Raw genomic sequence first — 11404 nt, forward strand, 5'->3', positions numbered from 1 at the left:
AATAAAAATGGTATGGATATAATATTATGTACATATCCGGACATCGTATCCACCTTAAAAGTTAATCTTTTAAATTAGTTACTTAGACAGAGTTCAATCAAATGTGCACCAATAAAAGCGAGCGACCAAAAGTAACACAACTCAATTACAATTAACGAATTAATTAATTCAACTGCCAATAAAGATAAAAGGCAAAAGTCTAAATGTAAAAACGACGAGGCAATACTGGAATCGTCTGAAAAGTTGGACAAAAATCGAATTAATTCAGCCATCCCCTTGAATCTGGATTGAGTTGTAACGGACAACTTTAAAATTACCATTGTGTATCCAAATTGAACTCCCAGACTAAGTTTCCAATGACAACATTTGAACTTAAACTCTCTCTTAGAAGTGTTATAAGTTGAATAAAGTCTTCGCTTCAGGTTCCTCGTGTTATCATACATAATGTATCGTACCTATTAATCGTTGTACTGCTAACTCATCTAAGATATAGCATTTTTTTTCTAAACACATATAAATTTAAATTTGATTCGGCCTAGTAGTTAATTACATAATATATTATGCGGTAAATCTACAACAATTCATGTCAAAAAAAATAAAATAAAAAAGAAAATAGTGAAGTAAGTAAGTAATCGTTTATTCTTTGACCAGGGTACAGCTTAAATTGGTGGTTATACCTCTATATTAGGATCATAGGAACACTGGATCTTACTCATTAGCGAATATAACATGGCTTAAACATACTCGTAAATAAGTCATTCAAAAAAAAAGAAATACAGTATTAACTAATCTCTAAACTATTGAAACTAATACTTGTAGATACCGGCTGCGATTCCTGCGGACACCTCTTAATTTTATTTTAAGTTATACCCGTCATTTTCTTATTCGCTGGATGATTGACTAATGTTTTAGAATTATCTGAAACGAAAGAATAACCAATCAAATAAAAATAGAAAAATGCCATCCGCCTTACGTGTGCTGTTTATTTAATTCTGTCGGGTTATTGGCCAATATAAAATTTTAGAAGGGTTTTCTAAATTTTTGCCTAAAATTGATGTGTGTTCCATTTTCATGCCTCTCGATTACCCGTCTCTTTCCTTTTTGGCGGATAAGAAAATGACAGGTATAAATTAAAATAAACTTAGATGGTGTGTACCGGAATCAGCACCACTTAATTTTATTTTAAGTTATACCTGTTATTTTATTATATCCGAAAGGGAAAGAGACGGGGAATAGAAACTACTTCACGATACGAACGATGCTGAAGCTTATTGTTAAGTAGAAAACTCAAAATTCCAATCATTACAGGTTACCTGGAAGAAATTGCTGTTTGCCTTTGTCATTGTCCTTGCTGTTTTTTTATGTGCAATAAAGGTTTTTTTTATAATACAGAACCGAAAGACTACGTAATGATCTTAAAGCAACCACATTTTGGCTTAATAAGGATATGGCTTCTTCTGCTTTCTTAAAAATAATGTTAAGGAAATGGCTTCTTTATTTACATCGACGGTCGGCGCGCTGAAGATAAGGATCTTTTATCTACTCTGAATAGGATGTTTATACCATAATTTCAAAGAAAAATTTCACCTAATTACTGAAGCTCCCTCGGGCGATCGTAACCCGCTTCCGAACGTAATGGGAAAATATTTTTAAGGCCTTAACAAAATTGTATTGATTATTTGTTTCTTTTAAATATGGGTTTTAAACATTATGTATCAATATTATTAGGAAAGGGAGGAGCCATGAAGAACTTATATGGAACAGATTAAAGAGAAGGCGAACGTCGTGTCTTTTAAGTGAAAGAATTGGCCTTTGATAGACAAGAATGGAAAATGCTACACCGACAAGAGCTGGCTCATTAGTGATGATGAGGTGTAATTGATTAAATTTAGTTATTAATTGGTGTAGTCAGAGGTGCAAGATGGTGTAAGTACCCACACCGAGTTTTCTGTTAGACTCACTTGGTATGTCATAAGAGTACCTAATATGAGTAACCTTAGGCGCACAGCGGTTTTGCTCTCGTAATTTTATTTAAAAAATAAATATACTTAGTTTATTATGTATATTTGTAAATATACACAATAAAGTAATCAATCAACAAATTATGAATTATTAATTGACAAATTATGTAAGGAAAATCGATTTATTGCCAGTTTAGGTGAGCAGAGAAGGATTTAGGTACTTACTAAACGGCATTAAGAACTTTATTCAATTGACAAATTAACACGTTGACGTTTCACAGACCCTCATAATATTCAAAAGACACCTTTGAATACAAAATTGACTTAGCTTATTAGGATTTCGTCAGGTTTTGCCTTTAAATGTAGTGAGAAGGGTTTTCAACTACATTGGCCGGATATAATCGCTGGGATCGGGCCAAAGTACAGGTTCCATTCACAAGAAGGCACATTCAGGGGTAATTAGCATTCATTGGCTTGCGGTAGGAGGCTATTTAAAGGAAATTTTACCCCAATGAATACCCCAAAATCCGATAGCTATTTGAAGATATAGGCTGTGGGAGTAAAGCAATGTTCATATAATAGATGATAGATACCTATTAGATAAATTAATATCGTAAGTATTTAAACATATTACTTTTTCTTAAAACCAATAGGCCTCAACCAATTATTATTTTTATTATTATTAAATTCTTTATTCAGGCCACTAGGCGCAAACAATGCATTACATTACATTAAACAAATCATAAATAAATACATAAAATGAATGGTCGAATTTGTTTTCGAATTCATGTTTGGATCATAAATGATTATCACGTGCTCAGAGACGAAGGAAAACATCGTGAGGAACCCCGAAGGTATGTGACCTAACCTGTGTTGGGCTGGTTTTCCCTTCAAGGGTTTGAAAGTCAGACAGGCAATCGCTTCGGTAAAAACCGGACCTGTCGAATCTTCAGGTTAGGTAAGCGATGCTATGAAAATAGGATAACTCTAAAGAGATGTTGACATTGTTTTTACTTATTGTAAATTTGCAGGATATAGCATAAACCACTTGGCCGGACAAATAGGGAGCGCTGAGGGCTCTCACCCGGTAATATATTCCAATATTGGTAATTTAGAACGTTTTTCCAGGATTTTGTGCCCGGTTAACGGCAATAGACCCGTTCCCTACTTCATGGGATTTAACAAGGAGTGGGTGAGTGTATGGTCACGAGTACTATGTATACACTTTGATACCATGTCACATTAACTTTTTTGACAAATAAACCGTAAGTTTCATTAAATGTCAAATATGACAGTGCAACAGGGTTCTAAAGTGGATACATGATGTTGCTCATGACTGTACTCCTGTCGGAAAAGGCATGATGTAACGCCCATAAACGTTTTTATTTCTCATCCTATAAAGTTGTCTATTTTATCTACTTACTTATGTTTGTGTAGACTCCGTTATATCCACTTGAACCTTCTCAAAGATAATCTTTCCAGTCATAAAGCGGAGGCAGAGAGACGTAACATTCTTTATTTTGGTTGTGGAATAAGAAAGAATAATGTTTTACGAGCCAGTTCGTGAAAAACGGACCGGCACGGAAAGGTATACGGATCCTAATGACCAAACTTATCCGTGCCCCTAATGCTTCTTTAAACACTTTCTCACCAACCATTACGCAACTCTCCTGATGTTTACGTATTGTTTCTCTCTGGACTAAGGAAATGCTTCATCTAAAATATATGTTACTGTAAAAGTTCGAATTACGGTAAATCTTAAGATTTAAGTGTAAGTCTTAGGATTTACCGACATGAGTTGGTAAATGTAAGTATTTATGAAAATACGACGATTTTTTCGAGCTTTTACCATTCGATTTCAGTGTATGCTAGGTTTTACCGCTGTCAGCTGGTAGATGTTGGTCTTAGGAATAAAACAATCAAATCAAATCAAATCAAATATACTTTATTGCACAGAACTAAACAATGAACAATGAACAACGTGAACAAAACAAACAATGAACAATGTGTAATTCTGAATTATTTACTTTAATGATCTATTAGACAAAACAGGTACATAGTATTATAAAGGTAGGTATCATATGATAGTAATAAGTACCAAAGGCAAGCTACCCACAAGTACAACTCGATGCGCTGAACACGTTATGACATGTTTTGTTTTTCAATATTACCGTGCCATTAATGTAAATCCTTAGATTTACCAACGGAATGGTGGTAAAAGTTCGAATCGCAAACCTTTTGGGACATTTAGGTACCATTAGGAATTGGTAGATCTCAGGTTTTACTGGAATATCTTAGGATTTACTGCAGTTCGAGCTTTTACAGTAACATATACAACAAAATTAATAATACAACAGATACACAGACAGATAGTAGTCATGAGCAATATAATGTACCCACTTTAGGACTCTGTTGCACTAACATATTTGACATGTAGGGAGACTTACAGTTCAATTTTCAAAAATGTTAATGTGACATGGTATCAAAGTGTATAACATATTAATGCTCGTGACCGTACAAGACTCGTCAAAACATCATAAATCAGAATCAGAATCATTTATTCAACGTAATTATCATGGATAAACTTGTTGAAGGTCAATGTAAAATTTTTGAATTTACGTCATTTCACAAGGTGTTATGGCTGAGGAGAAGAAATGACAACAAACTGCAACTGCAACACATCTTTTAAATCAATGATGGTATACATTACAAGTTATTTAATAACTAGAGAAACACATTCAATACCAGGAATTTTTATAAGTAATTTAGGTAATCTTTAATCTTATTATATATGCTTCTTTATATAAATTAAGCTTCACACGAGGTTTAAATTTATTTTCTGACAAATTTAAGAAATTCGTATAGTCAAATCTCATTTTAGTAATATTATTTTTCTACATTTTCCGGAGGAAATCGAAATTTCGGTGCTTAATTAAAAGCCTTCTCAAGATTCATAAACTTACTCTTACCATGAGTAAAATTAATATGATTTATTAATATGGATCCATAGGGACCTAATGTAATATCTCTTTATAATTTCCTTATTCGTTACTTAAAGCTGGGCTTAAAGTTAATTTGAAATTGATTTATTAAAATTAGTACTTGCTTGTGCTGTTTATAGTCGCAAGTACGTATACAATGGCATGTTTAAATAATATATTTGGTAGTTCATCAAATAACCTGATTTAAAAAATAAAATAATTTTATTTGTTCCTTGCTAACATATTTCTTTAAGGCACTTTAATGTTTATCCAAAACTCATTTTTGCAGATTTAGTGGATTAAATTTTATCTTAGAACAAGGCTGTATGCGAATTTGCCTTTTTCACTAACGTTGTTTAAAAAGTAAGAAAAAAAATTTATGTCACCGAGTCATTTATTTAAAATTCATTTTAACTCCGGCTTTTTGGCGGGAAACGGGAACGGGACAGTTGCTTACTTCATTGAATAATCTAAATAATTAATACGAAGTGGTGTTTTGTGGTTAATGATCGCGTTAAGTTAGTCGGAAGACATTCGCGAGTGTTATTATATCGGAGTATTCAATAAACAAAGTGTATCTGCATGTTTTCGCTTCGTGCCAAGAAGCCGCTTCATAACTCGAAAGTTTATGCGGACTTTTAAGTTAATTCGTTTGGGGTTCGAAATAGGAGTCTACTCCGAGTCTACTCTGAAGGCTTAGGTTTCATCATCATCACCATTCATCGATCATCAAGAAAAAAATACTTAAGACATGGCTGTATGGGCATAGTTACCTTTGCCTTACCCTTCGGGGAAAACCAAAACAATAAAAAAAAACTTAAAAGTCCACGCGCGTTTTCTCTTACTCCTTAGTGGCTAGCGGACGTAAAATAAAAGAAAGTCTCGGAGGGGGTGAGGTAAATGTAGCTCGGTGCTTGGTATGAACTGGTGCGGGGCGGAGAGTCATCGTTCTATACGCAGTATTATTCTTTATTTAAACGCAAACAAAATGTCGCGCCTGTAACTTTCTACTCAGTAATTTTAGAATAGAATAAAATCGAAATAGTTTATTATAAAAAGGCGCCACACATAAAAAAAGACAAGAACATCATATCAAACATCCACTAAACAATTACAAAAAAGCAAGACGGATGTTTGTCGAAATGATCATAAGGTGGTGGTGGACGTCCTGAGATAAAAGGGCCTCACTCAGCACAAGTCGCGGCGTGAACCACGACGCTGGTATTATGTCGACCCTGTTGGGTGACGCACGAACATTGTGTTCCATAAACATGTGTTAATGTATGTACACCACATACATTATAATATAATACCAAAGTACTTTAATAGAATTAGAGTGTACATAAACAAATATTATCGCAAAGATGTATCATCATCATCAGCCGTACGACGCCCACTGTTGGGCATAGGCCTACCCCAAGGATCTCCACGACGATCGGTCCTGCGCTGCCCGCGACCTTCACCAGATCGTCGGTCTACCTTGTAGCGAGCCTACCCACTGAGCGTCGACCGACGCGTGGTCGCCATTCTAGAAGATGTATACTATACAGGGTGTTAGTGACGTCGTAACGAAAACTTTGAGGGATGATTCATGCCATGATTCTGAGCTGGTATCAAGTGGAATTTTCCGTCGCAAAAGTGTGGAATGGAAAATAACTTAAAAAAACACAAATAATTTCATGAATTTTCACCCTGTATAATATATTTTCAGGCCGTCCGGGTTATCCCGCTCTCTCAACTCTGTGTGCATCAGGCTTATGTTTCTCTATGTATATCTACTACGTTTAATAATAAAATCCAAGCAAACTAAGAATTACAAACAAATTACTTACCAAGTTTCCAACGAAGTCCCAAACGCAGGTAACGAGGTTAACTCTCTTTAAATTGAACTTCGCATGCAGTTTGTTTAGATTGGATTTCTGGATTAGAAGACAATTTGTTTTGTTTTTCTGAAATTGTTTATTTACTGATAATAGTTTATTTAAATTCAGCAGGCATAGCACGATGTGTTACGCGAGATAAACAAGGTATTTGGTACACGCGACTACCAGGATATCCGCTTAACCCCGATACCGACCCCGCCAGTGTGGTCGACGTTTTCCCTCATTCAGCGCTTATCGCTATCGACCCACCAGGGTCGATGAATTCCTTCAAATGTTCTTCCTCTCAGACGACGCCCTGAGCTGAGGTCCGCGTCCAACTGGGCACCCGCAGGCCTGTTGTCTTAAATTGAGTACCGGGTGAGAGCCGTAGCGCTCCCCATTTGTCCGGCCAAATAGTTAATGCAATCTGCGGCAAATCTACAATAAGTCACGTCAAAGATATCGGAATCCAAAAGAAATATCTTATTATGGAAGTGTCAAGAAAAACTCACGTGGAATTTTCGATCACAGAAGTATAGAATTGAAAATAATAAAAATATATACACTTCTCATCAAAAAAATCGAAACACTTCCGTTTTCATTGTTTCTGTCCGAATTTAACACAAAAAAGAATTCATACGATGAAAAAAAATACATAAATGTATAGCTGGCAGTTTGGCCATTACAGTAATAAGCGAAAATTCTAAATTCAAAATTAGAATTTCATTTGTTTATCTTATAAACGAAATGAATCACTGTTTTGAGACAAATGTGTGTTTAGGGTTGGAGTACATTTAGCGTTTAAAATCTAAAAATTGGCGCCTATCCTTAAACTTTTTGTTTTTTATTTCAATACTGTGACTTTGGGACGTCTGAAAAAAGGTTTTTTTTTCTAAAACGTATGGATACTTCGCCCACAGAAGCCGCCCAAGTTGTGGCATTGCTGGATTCTGGCCTTAGCCAGCGTGTTGTGGCTGCAAGACTGCATCTAAGCCTGTCATCTGTTCATAGAGTCTATAAACGTTATTGGGAGACTGGTTTGTTCACGCGCCGTTCAGGATCTGGCAGGAATCGGGTCACTTCTGAGCGAGATGATCGATTTATTGTAACAACTTCTTTAAGAAATCGACGCCTTAACGCTTTTCAACTGCAGCAGCGGCTTCGTGTTGTACGAAGGGTGGCTGTAAGTGACTCTACAATTAGAAGAAGGTTGAAGGATCGTGGACTGGTACCGCATAAGCCAGCAAATGGGCCGAAATTAACTGCAGACCATCGAAGAGCGCGCCTTAACTTTGCACGTGAGCACCTAAATTGGTCATACCTACAGTGGAGCAAAGTTCTCTTTTCTGATGAGTGTAAAATTATGCTGTATGGTAACGACGGAAGGAACAAGGTCTACAGAAGAGACGGAGAACGCTATGCACAATGCTGCATTGAAGAAAAGGTCAGCTATGGTGGCGGTTCGTGGACGGTTTGGGGAGGAATCAGCGCCGACGGTAAGACAGAGCTTGCTTTCGTGTCTGGGCCACGTCTGCCTGCACTAAACTGTCATCGGTACGTCGAAGAGTGTCTCGAGCCTCATGTGATGCCCTATGCACATTTTATTGGCAACGGCTTCATATTCATGCACGACAATGCTAGGGCTCACACCGCGGGCGTCGTGCGAGATTATCTTAACGAAGTCGATATCTCTATTATGGAATGGCCAGCAAGAAGCCCGGACATGAATCCCATTGAACATCTGTGGGATGAATTAAAGAGACGAATTCGAGCAAGAGATCCTGCCCCAGAAACACTTAGCCAGCTGCAAGATGCAATCCAAGAGGAATGGGACAATATACCACAGCATGTGATCGTGACTCTCATCCGATCGATGAAGAACCGTATGGAAGCAGTAATTAGAGCTCGGGGAGGGAATACAAGTTATTAAATAAACGTTTTTTAGCTTTTTTTTTCATTTACGTGTGTTGTTTTATCCATTTCCTTTATACTCCATACGGAATAAAAATGACTCATTTAACAAAATACGAAACCTATGAAAAATTCATTTAAATTTAGAACATTAACATTAAGATTTGATAAGCTCATATTACTCACTATTAAACGACATTTAACATTTATTCCTAAATGTACACATTTTTCTGATAATCCTGACAAAACGTAAACTTGCAAGGTGTTTCGATTTTTTTGATGAGAAGTGTATATCGTCACTGGAAAGGCAAAATTACGTAAGCGCCAAAATAGGTATTTTGGGTTTTTTATATATTCGGAATCAGCGTTTCATTCTGCGTCGATCTGTCTGGGTAGCATTGCGATACGAGCACTTTTTTGGCGCTTACGTAAATTTGAAAATAGTTGACTTTTTTCAATTCCAGTTTCTTAAACGACAAGATTTTGGTGTTTTTTTCGTGACTGGTGTATAAGTAATATTGTGGTCCTATATAATAACTACATATTAACTTTAAGTAAATTTGGCATTCTATAGTTTGAAAAGTATCATTTTATTAGTAATTTTGGACTACTGAAAATAAAAAATAGACTATGTATAAGTCATTTTTATTTACAGCTTTTAAAATAAGTAAGGCGTATAAGAAAAAAATGTCTTAGCATGTTTATGCAGTGAATGGCGAATAAGTAATTTTGACTTACAGTATTTAGAATAAGTAAGGCGTGTACGTAAATTTGCCTTCGCATTTTTATGCTGTTATTAAGCAAGTTTGTGGGCTAGCAGTAAGTTTCCCAGGAAGTTATTTTTTAACAATAGATCTAAAAGTAAAACTATTTTAGAATTGATTTTATAATTTATTAGCGACCCGGCTTCGCTCGGATGCAATGCTGAGGAAAAATGAAATTATTTACGACATCACATTAAAATCCTCAAAAATAACAGTATTTCTACACTATTTATTGGATGTTATTATACATACCTATAAACTTTCCTCTTGAATCACTCTATCTACTAAAGAAAATTGCATCAAAATCCGTTGCGCAATTTTAAAGATTTAAGGGTACATAGGGATATAGGGACAGAAAAAGCGACTTTGTTATACTTTTTAAGTTCTGTCGTTTGCATATTTAGCGCCAATTTTGAATTGAGAACTCTAAATTCAAATTTGTTGGAATTTCGAATATCAAAACAATTGAAAGCATTAGGATTAATGCAATTATTTAGTCACAGCGTTGGTTTGAATCTGTCAGATCATGTCCGAAAATGAATCTTACAAAGAAACATTTTCTATAACTTTCGAAGAGGCCTACTGCGACTTCAGTGTTTCAAACAGTTAAAATCTCTATTCCACGATGAAGTGCCATGTCTGCGAGCCATCGAACGCTGGTATTTAGAATTCGAGCGTGGATATCCGCCTTCACTGAAGATAATATCGTTGCTGTGAGACAACTAATCCTCAAAAATCGTCATGTGACATACCGAGAATAGAGGCGTTATTAGGCATTTCAGGGACAACCATTTAAACGATATTGAATGAGGCACTTGGTGTGAGAAAACTAGTTTGCCGTTGCATCCCGCATTTTCTGACGATCATAAGGTAGCCCGCGTCAGATGGTGTAAGAAAACTCTTCAGAGGTTCAACCGAGGAGAGTCAAATCACGTGTACGACATCATCAGTGGTGACGAATCTTGGATTTATGCTATTATCCTGATTCCAAACAACAATCCACAGTTTGGGTCTTCCAAAACGAGTCAAAGCCGACTAAAGTTGTTCGCTCTCGAAGCACTTCAAAGAAGATGGTGGCTACCTTCGTGGAGAAAATCGGTCATGTTGCGACAATTGCACTTGAAGATCGTAGGACGGTTAATGCAGATTGGTATACCACAATTTGTTTACCACAAGTCATCGCCGAACTTCGAAAATCTAACCCAAAGCGACGCATGATGATGCGCAGGAGTGCAGGATGCTGCACCATGACAACGCAAGCTCACACACCGCTCGTCAAACGATTATTTGAAGCAGGAAAACGTAGAAATTCTTGACCATCCTCCATACAGTCCTGACCTAAGCTCCAATGATTTCTTTACATTTCCTAAAATTAAAAAAGAAACTCTTCGCGGTCAAAGGTTCCAGTGCGGTGAAGAAGCGGCCAACGCTTTCAAGTCAGCCATTTTGAACACTTCTACTTTGGAGTGGAATAAATGTTAAATAATACCTGGTTCGAGCGAATGGAAAAGTGTATTAAACTTCGTGGTAAATACTCTTAAAAACAATAAGGGGAATTATTGAGGAATTAAAAAGACTTGACCCTTCCAGAGACTTGACTCGACTTAGAGCCACGTATGCTTGTCCTAATTCAAACAATCTTGAGCCCAAATATACTACTGCATGGTCGACTGTGCTGCCCTGCATATGTTATGTTATGTTAGTGGGCTCTGTTTTCCGCATTTAGACTCTAAGGTGGCCCATTATGCGTGTAATTGTTGACTACGTAAGCTAACCTATCTCCTTCCAGAAGCTCAGAAGCCTCCTGGGGATTTCACAGGCTTCGCGGAGCGACCCCACCCAGCGATCCACTGTGCTGCCCTGCATATTATGGACGGTGGATGACAATGACAAAATTAAGGGCAACATCCTTCTTTCAGTCATTT

The sequence above is a fragment of the Pectinophora gossypiella genome, chromosome 4 (genome assembly GCF_024362695.1).
Source record: "Pectinophora gossypiella chromosome 4, ilPecGoss1.1, whole genome shotgun sequence".
In the NCBI taxonomy this organism is placed as follows: domain Eukaryota; kingdom Metazoa; phylum Arthropoda; class Insecta; order Lepidoptera; family Gelechiidae; genus Pectinophora; species Pectinophora gossypiella.